The following is a 16,521-nucleotide window of genomic DNA, read 5'->3' on the forward strand; positions in this document are numbered from 1 at the left end:
CAAGGCTACTAGGGCTAATAAATGAACTCAGCAAAGAGGTGGGATGCAAGTGGTGGCATACAAGATCAACATGCAGAAATCAGTAGTGTTTCTACACATTAGTATTGAACAATCTGAAGAGGAAATCAAGAAAAAGAAATCCATTTACAAGAAAAGCTGAAACAATCAATGTGCCAGTGTGAGGCTATTATATACCCCAGAAAAGCCATGTCCTTTTTCCTGATCCAATCTTTTGGGGACAGCCATGTTTCTTTTAATCCTGATTTAATATAGTGGGGTGGAAACTTTGATTGGACTGCTTTCATGGAGATGTGAACACTCAGTTATGGGTATAATCTTTTGATTAGATTGCTTCCATGGAGAAGTGACATGCCCAGTTGTGGGTGTGGCTTTTTTGTTAGATGGAGATGTGACTCTACTCATTCAAGGTGGGTCTTGGTTAGTTTACTAGAGTTCTTTATAACCTTTTTTTTTTTTAGTTGCATGGTCCAAGAATCGAACCCAGGTCTCCTGCATGGAAGGCAAGCATTCTACCACTGAACCGCCTATGCACCCTTAGAGTTCTTTACAAGGGGAAATGTTCTGGAGAAACCTCAAATGCAGATGCCTGGAGAACAGTGGCTTCAGTGCTGAAAGGCTCATATTTAGAGATGCTTGGAATACTGAGAGAGAAGATGCCTAGACATAGGCAGACATCACCCTTTACCTTCCCATGAGATGCTAAGCAAGCCAGAATCCAGAGTTCTGTCCTGGAGGAGCTAAGTGAAGGCCCGCAGATGCTTAGAGAGGAAACCACTGGCATCAGAAACTGGAAGCAATGGAACTGGGAACAAGGGGCAGTAGATGCCAGCCATGTGCCTTCCCATGTGACAGATATCAGCCTTTCTTGAGTCAAGGTATCTTTTCTGGATGCCTTCATCTGGACACTTTTCCAGCCTTAGAACTGTAAACTCACAGTTTAATAAATTCCCTTTATAAGAGCCATTCCATTTCTTTTATATTGCATTCCGGTAGCCTTAACAAACCAAAACAATCAAATACTTTGGAATAAATTTAGCCAAAAATGTAAAGGACTCATACATGGAAATTTACCAAATGTTACTAAAAGAAATCCAGGAAAACCTAAATAAATGGAAGGAAATTCTTTGCTGCAGAATTGGAAGATTAAATAGCATTAAGATGTCAATTCTACTCAAAGGGGTACACAGATTTCAACACAACCTCAATCAAGATTCCAATATACTTCTTTACAGAAATGGAAAAGCCAATCATCAAATTTGTATGGGAGGTCTAAATGATCCCTAATAGCCAAAACAATCTTAAAAAGAATGAAGATTCATGCTTCCTGATTTTAAATCTTATTACAATGCTACCCTAAATAAAACAGTATGCTACTTGCACAAGGAGAGACATACAGATCAATGGATAGATTTGAGGATTCAGAAATAAACCTTCATTTCTATGGCCAATTGATTTTTAATAATGATACTAAGTCCATGCAATGGGGAAAGAATAGTCTTTTCAACAAATGGTGCTAAGAAAACTGTATATTCAAATGCAAAAGAATGTGGGTGAACCCCTACTTCACCATCATAGTCAAAAACTCAAAATGGATCAAGGACCTAAATATAAGAACCAAAACTATGAAACTCTTAGAAGAAAATATAGGAAATATCTTTAGGACCTTGTGTTAGGCAATGGTTTCTTAGACTTTAAACCAAAGGCATGAGCAGCAAAAGAAAAAATACATAAGTGGAATTTCAACAAAATTAAAAACTTTTTATATCTCAATCTGGTTAAAAGGGGAAATGCTAGATTATGTATATGGTACTTGTGCTGGTTTGAAGCTACTATGCACCCCAGAAAAGGCATGTCCTTTAATCCTCATTCAGTATTGTTGGGTGGCATCTTTTTTATTGTTTCCATGCAGATATGACCCACCCAATTGTGGGTGGTATCTTTTGAGTAGATGGTTTCCATGGAAATATGTCTTCACCCATTCAAGGTGGGGATCACTTATTAGAGTACTTCAATAAAGAACTATTTTGGAAAAAACTTTAGAGTCACCAGAACTCACAGAGCCAATGGAGTGGACAGAGCCCTGGGGAAGTCATTGAAAAAGCCTGCAGAGAAAGCTAGCAGATGTTGCCATGTGCCTTTCCAGATGAAAGAGAAACCCCAAACATCATTGGCCCTCTTGAACTAAGGTAAATTTCCCTGGATGCCTTAATTTGTGCATTTTTACAGTTTTGCCTTAATTTGGGCATTTTCATGACCTTAGAACTGTAAACTTGCAACTTAATAAATTCCCCTTTTCAAATGCCATTCCATTTCAGGTATAATGCCTTCCAGCAGCTTGTAAACTAACCCAGTACTGGAATAAATTAAAAAAAGAAAAAAATCCATGGAGCTGCACAACACAGTGAACCCTAAGTGAAACCATGGACTGTGATTAATAGCACAATTATAAAAATGTGCTTTTATCAATTTGTAACAAACTTACCACACCAATGCAAAGTATTAATAATAGGGTGGTATTTTGGTGTGCTAAACTGCCAGAATGCAATATACAAGAAATGAATTGGATTTTACAAAGGGAATTTATTAAGTTATAAGCTGTAATTATAAGCTCATGAAAAATGTTCAAATAAAGGCACCAACAAGAGGATACCTTCTCTCAAGAAAGCCTGATTCTGGGGTTTCTCTATCACATAGAAAGGCACATGGCAATGTCTCCTATCTTTCTCTCCTGGCTTTTGGGTTCAAACAGTTCTCTTGGCCCTTCCTGCTTCTCCAGACATTTGTTTCTGAGCTATCTCCAAAATATTCCCCTCTTAAAGGACACCAGTAAGGTAATTAAGACCCACCTTGAATGGATGGGTTCACATTTCCAACTAGTCAAATGTCACATCCACAATGGGGAGGTCATATCACTATGGAAACAACCTAATCAAAAGATCCCACCCTACAACAGGTCTGCCCCCGCAAGACTGGTGTAGAATTAAAGAACACGGGCTTTCTAGGGTACAAAACAGCTTTAAACCAGCATAGGTAGTGTCTGGGAATCCTGTATTTTATGCATATTGTTCCATAAATGCACAATTGCTCCAATAAAAAAAAAAAAGACAATGTAGTGTTGACATAAGGACCAGCTTATAGATCAATGGAATAGAATTGAAAATCCAGAAATATCCTATACATTTGTAATCAACTGAATTTCAACAAGGCTGCCAAGACCATTCAAAGGGGAAAAGACAGTCTCTTCAAAATGGTGCTGAGATAACTGGACAATCATATGCAAAAGAAAGAAACTAAAGACTTATTTCACACTTTACTAGAACCTAACTCAGAATGGATCATAGCCCTAAATGGTAAGAGATAAAACTATAAAATCTTTAGAAGAAAATATAAGAGTAAACCTTTGTTATCTTGGTTTAAGCAATAGTTTCTTAGATGTGACATCTAAATCTCAAGGAATAAAGAGTAGATAAACTGAACTACATCAAAATTGAAAGTTTTTGTGATGCAAATAATATCATCAAGAAAGTGAAAAAAATGATCCACTGAATGGGAGAAAATATTTGCAAATCATATATGTGATAGAGAATTGTATAATAAAAATTTTTTAAATGTTTGTGCATCAAAGGACTTCATCATGAAAGTAAAAAAATACATCCTACAGAATGGGAGAAAATATTTGGAAGCCACATATCCACTAATATTTTTATCCAATAAAAATATATAAAGAAATGCTACAAGTCAGCAACAAAAAGACAGTAATCCAATGTAAAAATGGACAAAAGACTTGAATGGACATTTCTCCAAAGAAGATATACAAATGGCTAACAAGCACATGAAAAGATGTTCAACATCATTAGCCATTACAGAAATGCAAATTAAAACCATGAGATACTTTTTCACACCCACTACAATGGCTGATATTTTAAAAAAGCAAATTAGCAAGACCAGGACTGGATGTAGAGAAATAATAACACTTGTTCACTGTTGGTGGGAATGTAAAATGATGCAGGCACTGTGTAAAACAATTTGGCAGTTCCTCAGAAAGTGAAGTATAGAATTACCATATGACCAGGCATTCCCGCTTCTAGGTAAATACCCCACCCCTCAAAATTCAAAGTAGGGACTTGAACAGTATTTGCACACCTATGTTCCTAAAGGCATTATGTGCAATTGCGGAAAGATGGAAGAAGCTCAAGTGTCCATCAACAGATGAATTGATAAAATGTGGTATATACATAACAATGGAATATAAATTCAGTCATAAAAAGGAACAAAATGTTGATATACGCCACAACATGGATGAACTTTGAGGGTATCACATTGTGTGAAATATGCCAGACGCAAAAGGACAAATATTGTGTCATCTCACTGATACAAAATAATTAGAGTAAGTAAATTCATAGAGTCAGAAACTAGAATATAGGTTACCAGGTATCAAGATGGAGGTAGGGGATGGAGAGTTAATGCTTAAAATGGTATAGAATTTATCTTTGGGGTGATAGAACAGTGTTGATAATGATGGTGGTGATGCTAATGCAACATTGTAAGTGCAATTAACAACACTCAACCACATATTAAAATGCGGTTAAAAGGAGAAATTTTAAGTTGTTACCAGAATGAACTTAAAAAAAAAAAAACCCATAGGAATGCACAACACAGTGAACTCTAAAGTAAATTATAGACTATAGTTAATAGTATAATTATATTATCTCACTGGTTGTAAGAAAGTTACCACACAAATGCAACGTGTTAATAATAAAGAGAACTGTGTATGAGGTGGGTATACCGGAACTATATTTTCTGCATAAATTTCCTGTAAACGTACAACTCTCTAATTGAAAAAAAATCCCTAGCATTTTACCTGGTGCATAGGGAAGGAGCTCCATACACGTTTATACCTTTCCCTCAAGGTAGTAGGCTAGAATAAGGGTCAAGGGAGTAAACTCTTGAGGTCAACAACAGGGATTTGAAATCAGCTCCACCACTTTCTACCTTGGGAAAGTCTCTGTAAGCTTCTGCTTCCTCAACTGTAAAACAGGGAAAACGCTGCCAGAGTTGTCATTAGAATGAAATGAAAGAATACATATTAACCACATAGAACATTTCCCCAACTCTCATCCCTTTAGCTATGATATGCTGCAGCTGTATATAACATTACAAAGAACGTTCCAGAATGTTTGCAATATGATTTTCTCAGTATTTTTAGTTTAACAAAGTTACCTGGGGTTGTTTCCATCTGTTTTCTGAATTTTCACCATAAAGGGATTGTACCTGTGAGCCTGAAATCTAACCTTGCTTTGCTCTGGATGACATGCATCCAAGATGGCAGATTTTGCACCCAGCAAAGAGAGAGCACGATATAAGATCCCCAAAAGACTGCTAACCAAAGCAGTACTGAACCCAACCCTCAGCATCTCAATCTATAGCCCTAAATGCTTTTGTGACTTGGTGTGAAGCAAAAGAAACTCCAGTGACTAAGGAGAGAGCTGCTAATTTAAATCAGTGGCTTTGGCAAAATGAGACCCCCTGAAGAGCTCCAAGGGAGATAATGGTGCCTTGTGTTTGGAGGCTGGATGGTTGTTTATTGTGCTCTGGGGCCTAACATTGCTATAGCAACCAATGACAGCCCCAGTAGCAGACGGTTTCTTTGAAAGAGTTTACATAATAGGGTTTACTTGGATTCTTTCTGAAAGGGATAACATAAGGACTACTCTTCCTCTTTTTCTTAAACATAAGGACATTGCAAGAAATAATCTGTTTTCAAAGGCCGAGCAGTGGGGGTTGTGTCGGGAAGACTGGACGGTTTTGCACTAAAAGTTGGCAGTTATATTCCCTCATTGGGGACTACAGGTGATATTTTTTTCCTTTTCCTTTTGGGCAGTTTTCCAAGTTTTCCATAATGATTTTGGTTTTGCAACTAGGAAAAAATTACTTTAAAAAGGATAAGTTGACTATGAGCCTGGAAGTGTTTGAAAACTCAGGAGTAAAACAGGAGAGGGAGTTTGTGGCTGAGAAGGGCCCGACTTTGGTGAAGGGGCTTTAGGACACAACAGCCTCCCGGTTTAGCTGGCTTTGACTGTAAGCAAGACATCTCAAAGGTCAGGGTGACACATGGCCAGCAGACCTCTAGTAGAAAGGAGAATTTGAGTCCTGCTGCCATCGGTATGGAGGAAGGGAGCTCGCCACCACTCTGTATCCTCTGCTTCTGCAACACATGTGGGGCACTTTTCAGGAGATGAAAACCGTGTTTGTGAAAAGCCATCAGGAAATAGGGGAAAATGCCAATGGTTAATGTGTAATATGAGGGTTTATGCAGGGAACTGGTGTCTTTGGGAGGAAAAGAGTTTTAAGAGACAGACAGCATCCTGCGCAAATATTTATTCAGATATTTGAGAATTGGATGATTCATGCAGGTCTTAGGATGTATTTCCCTAAGATGATTTTCCCAGGGATCAATGCAACAGTTTCGTGGGGATAGGGGTAGGGAATGGAGGGAGCAGGGAAATTTGGGGGGGGGAGGGATCTAAGACAGCAAAACTTTCAACGTGCATTTATTGGGCTCCTTCTGTGTCCTCGGGATGCCTTTTTTGTTTGTTTTGCTTTCTGTTTTTAGGTATGCATTTTAAGAAGAGTGTAGTTGTGTAAGTGACCAAAGTGTGCCATACTATGCTCACAAACAATATGATATATTGGTTAAAAATCAGACTTGGGTTCAGATTTGCATTTGAATCCAGTTCTGCAAATAGCCAGGTATGTGACCTTCAGCTACTTGGCCATGCTGAGAGGAAGAAGCAGCACAATTGGGATTTGAATCCATGCATAGATGCTTAGAGTCCTGGGTTCCTAAAATGAAATCAGCTTGGACTGGAAGGATTTGTTGCTTTCTGAGGTGTCCTCAGGCTCCTCTGCTCCATCTGGATATCTGTCTCACTCCAGCTGCAGTGTTGGCTGTGCTGTGTTCTGCCCGCAGCCTGAAAACCCAGGCGTTGGGACACTCTGTTTGCTGAGGCTTTCCTACCATCTCCATTTTTAATTTTGTCATAGCCATGAATTAAGCAGGGAACAGATCCAATTTATTAATTCCTTTCCTGCTCCATGATTGTGCCCAGAGGCTTGCAGACACACACTGTAAATCAGTATGAATAATAATAATAATAATAATAATAAAAGAGCTCTCTGCTGAAAGCTACCTTAGGGTACTTCTATCTGTTTGTCGGCTTATCTGGGAGTCTAGAGAGCTAACTTCCTCCTTCCTCCTTGCAGGATAAACCACAGGAAGAGGAGTCAGTAAATGACAGGAACTTTAAGGCCAAGTGCAGAGAAATTCTCATCCCTATCCACTCTCTTGGTTAGCCATGGACTGTCTTACCCTCTTTTTCTATAGAAAATGGAATTGCTTCATTAATGTGTCATACCCTTTACAGAGAGGATCAAATGTAATCTTCACAGAAACTGTGATTTAAATTCAGATCCATGTGAGTTCAAAGACTGTGTTATTTTTTTAACCACATTAAACGAGATAGTGTAGACTGTGCTTAACATCCCCATCCTTCCATCACCACAAATCCCCTTCACCAAGTCTGGGTTGGTTCTACCTCCTCTGCAGTTCTCTAATCTCCTCATTTCCATCTATTCTGCCACCACTTTAAACAAGGCACTTTTGCACAGAATACTTCAGTGGGCTCCTAACTGGATTTCTTGCACTCTTTTCCCCTTCCAATTTGTTCTCCATCATGAAGTAAAGGATCATCTTTCCAAACCACAAATATTAAGTAAATACTTGAACTATCCTCATTTTACACACAAAGACACTGAAGGCTCAGCGAAAATAAGGACTCTAGGATGCACAGTTTATGGATTGGGAAACTGTGATTTAAATTCAGATCCAAGTGAGTTCAAAGCCTGTGTTATTTTTTTAACCACATTATGCTGCTAGAAGCCTCCAGTTCCTCCTTTGAAAATCCTGAAAGTCCTTTCTGAGTCCTTCCAGCAAAAATTCCAAGACTGTAGTCTGATACCAGTGAGAATTAGGGCAGTTAGAAAGTGTTTTAAAACACTGGTTCCCTCCTATAAGAGACTGGGGAATGTTTATTATTCACTCAACACTCTCTGATTCCCACTCTGAGCCAGGTACTGGTACTGGACTAAATACTGGAAATGCAGAAGCAAATAAGGCCTGATCCAAGGCTTCCATAAACTCATAGTCTAGTGGGACAGACAGACAAGAAGACAAATATAACAAACATTTTGGAGTAGTCTCAAGAATGTAGGGGATATATTTGAGAGGCTTTGGAGTGAGATGAATTCTTAGGTAAGTATTCCATACAATCTTATTGACAATATGGTGGAACAGAAGGCATATGACTCAGCTGCTTGCCAGCCAAAAGATCCTGAGATCAAATTTATCATGTGTAAAATGGGGACATTTTGCACAGCTGTAAGAATTAAACGAGATAGTGTAGACTGTGCTTAACATCTTCATCCTTCCATCACCACAAATCCCCTTCACCAAGTCTGGGTTGATTCTACCTCCTCTGCAGTTCTCTAATCTCCTCATTTCCATCTATTCTGCCACCACTTTAAACAAGGCACTTTTGCACGGAATACTTCAGTGGGCTCCTAACTGGATTTCTTGCACTCTTTTCCCCTTCCAATTTGTTCTCCATCATGAAGTAAAGGATCATCTTTCCAAACCACAAATATGATCTTATCAACCACTACCATTCCCTTGCCCCACCAGCTTAAATCCTCCATTATTGCTTCCTACAGGTATCAGGATAGAGACCATAATCCTTTCTGACAGCCCAAATGGCCAGGTATGGTTTGGCCCCTGACCCCCGCTCTAGCCTCATCTTACCCTGGGCTCCCCCTCGCTTCTTGCACTCCAGCCTGGCCACTATTCTTTCAGGTCCTCCCATTTACCAGGCTGCCTCCTGCTGCAGGGCTTTTGAACATGCTGTTCCCTCTGTCTGCAAGGGTCTTCTTTCCTTCTCATCTGAGCCCCAATGTCACTTCTTAAGGGAAGCCTTTCCTGACAGCTGTTCCAGCCATCTCACCCCCCGACAACTGCAGGTCTCCTACCTTGACAGTGCCTAATTAAATTGTCACTTAATACGTATTTGTCTGACTTGTTGACTTGGGTCTGTCTTCTCCTCCAGACTGAAAGTTCCCTGAGAGCGAGAGACCTGTTGATTTTGGCTCATTGCTCTATGCCTAGAACTTAATGCAGTGTATGACACAAATGAAATTATTCAAGAAAGATTTGTCACATGAATAAATGTGTGGTACTCCATAAGTTTAAAATATGTGAGCTTCTTTTACCCAGCCTCAGGCTTCTTGTAGATAAATGTTCAAAAAAAGTGTATCGGCTCATGGAGACAGACGATTTGTCAAAGTCTCCAACAGCGTGGACTCCTAAAATTTCTTCTTTTGCAAGAGGTGGTCGGTAGAGGACCTCACAGGAGCAATTATAGACAGGTCAGCAGAAGCTGCAGCTGCTGGGAGAGAGCAGATCCTGTGCCCAAATCTCTAGACAGATCCTTGAGTAGCTCATAGAGAACACCACGTCCAGGCTGCATAATCCAGAGGGCTCTGGACTGCAGTGGCCAAATAAATACCTTTTGATCTGGGCTCAAGAATTCATAGGAATCCATACAGAATCCATTCAAACCTCCATAGATTATTTTAACACAAACCCACTGCCTGTTCCTTAAATTGTCAGTTTCACACTGAAGAATTTGTAATCAAGAGCTCGCACTGCTGGATAGAAACATGCATGGCTGGGGAGATCTGCTCCCTTTGGGGGCCACTTTTCGCTTACCAGTCAGTAGCTTTATTTCCACTTTAATTTTCAGAGCGGCTGCCCCCCAGCAACAGCTCATGGTTTGGAATTCATGGCTCTGTTGTGTGTTTATGCGCTATGCTTGCTTGCAATTGAAAAATTTAAATTCTGGTCATATTTCATTTACTACACAGACCTGGGGAAAAATCCTAGGCGAAAACCTAATTACAGCAAAAGTGCCACAAGGTAATTGCTGGGAAAGAACTCATGCAGCAACAGTGCTGAATATTTCATCCACCCATAAAATGATTATGCTGACAAGATTCTGAAAAATAATAAAATCTGTTTAATAAAAAAGAAGCAAAATATCCATGTTTTTACACGCAAAGTATTAAAACATCCTTCATTTTGGACAGATCCTATGTCATTTGATTTTTATTCAAATGATGATCCACAGCCAGGATAGTTCTTTTATCAAAGACCAGATTCGCAATCCTTCCCACTTGAGGCTGTTGTGAAACTCTCAGGCCCGTGGTTGCCTTTTAGAACAGCCCTGAGCCTGCCTTTCACTGCAGAACAATTGGCATGTGCTGGGGCTGAGAGAAGAGCAAAAGGAAAAAGCACTGGAGCAGGTAGGGCGATAGAGACCAGGGTCAGGAGTTAAGTGTTTATTCCAAGCACTACAGGAAACCACTGGAGGATTTTAAGCCTGAGAATGACATGGCCAAACTGACATTTAGCAAAAGCTCACCCAGCTGTAGCATGTAGAGTAGATCACAAGAGGCAAGAGTGGCAGTGGGAAATCAGTAAAGATGCTGTTGCCAGCAGCACAGACAGAAGTGGTCGTGCTCTGGACTAGGAGAACGAAGGGAAGCGGAGATAGAAGTATTACCAGAAAATGTGACCTATAAAAAGTAAATTAAAACACACACACACACACATAAAATGTCAGACCTAAGCACTGAACTTCTCTTTTGACAAGTAAAACCAAACAGAAAAAGTTAAGGCTAGGAAACAGAAGAAGTAAAGAGCTAAATTAGAAAGAACTTGAAACTAGACTGCCATCTCCTTCCTCCCCACCTGAGGGAAGGTAGCAGACTTCAGGAGTCTGGGAAACACCAGACTGGGTGTTCTCTGCTGTGCCAGGGAAGGCCATCCACCCCCAAACATGTCCCTGTCTAATTAAATGAACCTGATTGTGGCTGCCAGTTATACACAAAGAAAAAAAGTAATACCACCCAATTCTATTTTTCTTTTTTAAGCAATAAGAACATTTATTTATCTCAGATAACAAAATCCAGAAGTGGGTATCTCCAGGTTTAGTAATTCAGCTACTCAGTAATGTCATCAAGGATCCAGGCTTATCTCATTTGCCTCTTTACGATCCTCAGGGTGATTTGCTTCATTCTTGGTCTTGTCCCTTCATAGTTCCAAGAGGGCTACCACAGCTCTGAACAGCACAAACATTCATGACAACTTCAAGGCAGGAAGGGAAGGAGTTGAAGATTTTTCCCTGAATATATCTCTTGTTTAGGGAGGAAAATCTTCTCTGGAAGCTTCCAGAAGACTTCCTCTCAAGGGTCATTGTCCAGAACTGGGACCCTGTTCACCCCTAGATTTAAAGAAAGGAGAGGTGTTTGAGACAGAATCTGGCATATCTGAGCTACTATATGGGAGATAGTTCCTGCCAGTAAGGAAGAAGGATGGGAAAATGACTTTTGGGTAGGTAATCAAAAGTGTCTCCCACATGACCTCATTGAAACTGCTCTTAGAAGGTCACCAAGGACCTCCTTAATTGCTAGATCCAATGTCTTCTACTCTCCTGTGTACTTGTACTTGACCTTTCTGTGGTGTTTAACATTGCTGGCTCCCTCTTTTTTGAAACTCTTCTCCTGGTTTCTGTTAACACATTCTTTTTGCCTCTCTGATCACTTTCAGTCTTCTCCTTGGGCTCCCCTCCACTGCTCTTCTCTTTATATTTGGCATCACGCTGTTTTTTTTTTTTTTTTTAAATATTTCTATTGAGATATCTTCATGCACCATTAAGTCCATCCAAAGTATAAAATCAGTGGTTCACAATATCATTACATAGTTGCGTATTTATCACCATGATCATTTTTAGAACATTTGCATCACTTCAGAATAAGAAATAAAAAGAAAAAAGAAAAAACCCATACATCCCATACCCCTTACCTCTCCCTCTCATTGACCACTAGTATTACAGTCTGCTTAAAATTTTTTTTACCCCTTATCTCAACCCACCCCCACCCCACTATATACCATCCGATTCTGGCATCAATAGTCCAAATACATTTCAGCTGTGGATCACTCTTTTGTGAACTGTAGAAAATACCCACTCAAGCTGTAAGCCAGTGTTCTGCAAAGTAAAGTCCACAGACCAACACCTACATTAAAATGGTAGGAGGGGGAATTAACAATTGCAGAGTCAGGAACACTCCCCCTCACTCCATTTACTAAATCAGAGTTTTTGGAGTGGGCCTTGGAATCTGCATTTTCCCAAGCACCCTAAGTATCTGTTTTACACTGTAAAGTTTGCAAATCTCTGCTTTGAAGCAATTGGTGTTGCACTGAAAGTGATGGGTGGTGCTGAGAAATGCCCTGGAGAGTTTAAGATATAGAGAAGAGGGCTGGGGGTAAAGTTACAGGTAGGCAAAAGAAGTACATACAACAAAATAAAATCACTCATAACTTTCACTGCCCAGAGATCATCATTATTAATATTTTGGTGTATATTTTTCCAAACTTGTTTTTCTGCACATATATATTTTTTAATATCAAAAAAGTAAGTACACACTTATATGCCATTGTAATTGACTTTGTGAACATAATACGTCTTTTTATAAAGATGCTCACTTTTCATTGCATGGCTGGCTAATGAAGTGGGGGTGGAGGGTCAGGATACTGCCCAGAGGGAGATGACATCTGATCAGGATCTATGTCTTTAATAAACAGAAGAAATACTGTTGAGAGTTGCAGGATGACATGATAGGATTAGAAACATATTTTATTTCGGTACAGAGAAGGGCATTCTCTGATTGGTGGATCTCTGAAAACAAACAGAGCATCATGTCTTGAATACAGCTTACTAGATGGAGGCATTTTCTAAAAAGCCAAGCACAAAGACTTTTCAGACAAAAAGGGATAGAAAGCAACTGTCAAAACACGGTGCCATGTTGAATATTGTCATCCTCTACCCATCTGCTTTCTCAAAGACTGAACAGCTTCTTTCTTGCATTACAAGGATGTTGAAGGAAGAAAGGAGCCAAATTCTGACACAGTAAGTACATCTATTTTGCTATTTGGAACATAAAGTTGTAAAACCTCAACATTGGCTTCTATACCTACTGAATGCACAAGCCTACACAATCTGCTTTTCTTTCTCATAGTTGAAGTGTTTTGGGTCCAGAGTTGCCAGATTTAGCAAATGTAAGTACAGGATGCCCAGTTAAATTTGAGTTTCTTATAAATAAGGAATAAATTTTTAGTGTAAGTATGTACCAAGCAACATCCGGGATATACTTACACTAAAATAGTTATCTGCTATTTATCTGAAATTCAAATTTAACTGGAAATACTATATTCTTTCTGGAAACTCTATTTGATGAATAGCTTCCTGTTTCAAAAGGAAACACGTACTGTAATTTTTTAATTAGAAGTGAAAACATTTCAGTTAACATAGCAAGCCATGTAGATTTTTGTTATTAACATCTTTCTATATTTCAGAAGCATTTATTCTGAAGAAAAAAAAAATGACTTAGACAAAGTAACGGCAGCTGCCTGGAGAAGACAGCAAGCAGGGAATTCAACTTTTACTTCAGACCGCTGGGGCAGAAAACACTTGCCTTCTTGCTCCCTTTATGTGATTTTCTTTGGGCAAAACATTGGTTTTCTTAATGTTAGCTCTTTCGGACACCAGCTATGCCCCTCAGGTAATGATCCTAACATGTGTTTGAGTTGTTACCTCCCGAATTTGTGTGCACAGGGGTTGTACAAAGCAATGTTCAGAAGGGAATTTTTGATCCAGCAGGAAGTCAATTCTGGGTGTGGAGAGGCCAGTATTTTTAATTGAGAATCGGTGAGGAGGATGAGAACGGGAGACCATTTACTCAATTTGTTTTCCTGGAAGTGAAGATTTTGTGTCAAGAATTTGTAATAAAATTAACTGTGGTGCACACACTGGCTGAGGCTTCATCACTGAGGCTTCAACACCTTGTTCGATAACAGCTTTCCTCTTTATGGGAAAATTTTACCAGCTTTTTAATCTCCTTGATTTAATTAACTCTAGAACCAAAAACTGCAGCCTATGTTGGCCACCAGTAAAGTGTTGCATTCGCAAACTAATTAAGGAAGAATAGATTTTTTTTAGAGCCTCATCTTTAACAGTCCCAAGCCTTAAGCAGCAAATCATGCTTGTAAAGTTTTATCTTCTTTAGGGGAAAATAAAAAGAATCTACAGGTTTTTTAAGCAGGAAAAAACACTATAATAGGTAGTGCTCCAAGACATTTTGAGGGAGGGAAAGACATTATTATGATCTTTTTCTGAATTCAGATCTCTTTTTCCCTCTTACTCATTTAAAATAAACACAAAGTTGATTATTCTTTTAATTAAAAAAAAGGCTTAATGATAATCTTTTCCAAATTACAGTAATTTGAATCTATTCATAAGATGTGATCAGCACTCTGGAAAGGTGCAGGGTCCTGCGATTCCATCTGAAGTCCTGACTGTTGGGAGTCCTGTGAGAGGATCCTAACAGGCAGGTAACTGAGGCAGAGTCAGATGCTGCCAACACTTGATGGGTCCTGTGAGCTGGTTCAGTAGGTTTGGGAGGATTCAAACTCTGCCCCTAGCATCACTTGATTTCCAAGATTCTCCAACTTAACTCTATTCAACCTACCTGCTTTCTCACCCTACTGGGCCTAAACACCTTATTTCCTGCTATTATCTATTAGGAGTTTTTCAAACACATGTCTGGAATCATATGGGTCACTAGTCTGCATCAAAGTATGGTGCAGGAGTGGGGGGCGAGGGGGTTGGGGGTGGAGGGCATATCCTGTAAACTTTCTTTTAAGCTAGGCTTGAAATTATAGTCTTTCTTCTTTTTTTTTTTTTTTTACATGGGCAGGCACTGGGAATCAAACCCAGGTCTCTGTTCCCCTTTCCTTTTTGATCTTAAATTATCCTTGCTTTTATAAAGCTCTTGATGATAGCTATTTTCGTTTGATTTTGTTAATGTCCTTGACTTCTAAAATAAGCGTGGCTTACTCTATGTTAGTCATTCCTTGTGTGTGTATGTATGCATATGTGTGTATGCATGCATGTATGTGCACTGGTACATGTGTATTTAGATTCAAAGATCCAAGGAACCTGAAATGTCTGGGGACCATAATGTGCTTGCTCATTGTTTCATGAAATGGTCTTCTACTCTGGGAGACAATGTGGTGTAGAAGGAGGAATAGAAGGCCCTGGAGACTCACAGACAGGAGCCAAACCTGGGATCTGCCCTTTCTTGGCTTTGGGCTGCTGAGCAGAAGACTGAGCTCTCTGAATTCAAGCTTCATTTAAGGTGATGACACCTGCCTCAGAGAGCTGCTCTTAAATGTAATGTGTGATACACAGTAAGTGCTCAAGCATGTTTGTTCACTGATTTTCTACTCCTCTTTTTTGCCCCACTCACCACTCACTTGGAGAGTTATATGACAACTGTTCAGTGCACGTACAGAATTAAGAAAATGCTAGACTCAGACGTGAGCAAGTGTTCAGAATTAAAATGTTAAGTGAGGGGGCAATTGGTAGAGACACTGGTAGGGAACTGCAGAGTTGTAGGGGGTTAATTCAGAAAGGCTCCTTCCAGAAGCAGGGTGAGTCTTACAAGGGGAAGGGATATGGGAGGGCATCCTGGGCTCCACAAAGGTTGGGACAATTCCCACTAGGGCGATGAGAGTTTTTATGTGGTACAAAGGCATTAAACAACGTGCAAGCACACAGGGAAAGTCATCCCCCTTCCAACTCTCTTTCAAACCCCTGGATTACCTACAAAAGAAAGTCTCTGTGCGAAACTGCCGTTAACGCTTCTCCAACAATCAATAATCACTCATTTTAACAAACAGAAAACAGGCTTCAGGGTCATAACCTGCAGAAGACAAGAGTATCTAGATGATTTAAGAACAGTTTTATTTTCATTGTCCTTATTTTTCCTATTTCCTTCTGGTTATGTTTATTCCATCCACATTGGCGATGTAACGATTTTTAAAGCAAATTTAAATTTTAAAAGGCAGTAAATTTAAAGTTATTAAGTAAATAATACAGGAAGTACACAGCTATAGCAAACAACCATCACAGGGGTCCAAGAACGGGTGAAATCTAGGAAACAACGACCTAGTTCCTTCCTCTCATGCTGGAACATGAGGAAAATGAAAGAAGACATATTTTTCCAAAATTACAATTAGGTACTGCTAAGTCTGAGGCTCATTTCTCCCATGTCTCTCCTCATCTACCCGTGAACAACAGATTCAGTGTTAAACCAAAGATAATCAGATAGAAAATAAGCAGACTACTCGCAGTGGCTTGTTAGGAAGGGGATAGCTCAAGAAGCCGGGGCGTGTCACGAGGGAGAATTCGTCCAGGCATTCATAATTTCCACTTCCGGGCCCGGGCCTGGGACTACAACTCCCAGGATGCCTCGGGCCGCGAAGCCGAC

General features: G+C 39.7%; 1 long non-coding RNA gene across 1 annotated transcript; it reads right to left on the reverse strand.

Moving 5' to 3' along the window:
• Nucleotides 1-10,588: 10,588 nt before the first annotated feature.
• On the reverse strand, nt 10,589-16,497 carry LOC143664095 (uncharacterized). The gene is made up of 4 exons (XR_013166315.1): nt 16,383-16,497; nt 15,859-15,954; nt 12,677-12,762; nt 10,589-11,414 (listed from the first exon to the last, which is right to left on the reverse strand). It is a non-coding gene; the product is annotated as an uncharacterized LOC143664095 (long non-coding RNA).
• Between the last annotated feature and the right edge of the window lie 24 nt (nt 16,498-16,521).

This window comes from Tamandua tetradactyla, chromosome 20 (genome assembly GCF_023851605.1).
Source record: "Tamandua tetradactyla isolate mTamTet1 chromosome 20, mTamTet1.pri, whole genome shotgun sequence".
Classification (NCBI taxonomy): domain Eukaryota; kingdom Metazoa; phylum Chordata; class Mammalia; order Pilosa; family Myrmecophagidae; genus Tamandua; species Tamandua tetradactyla.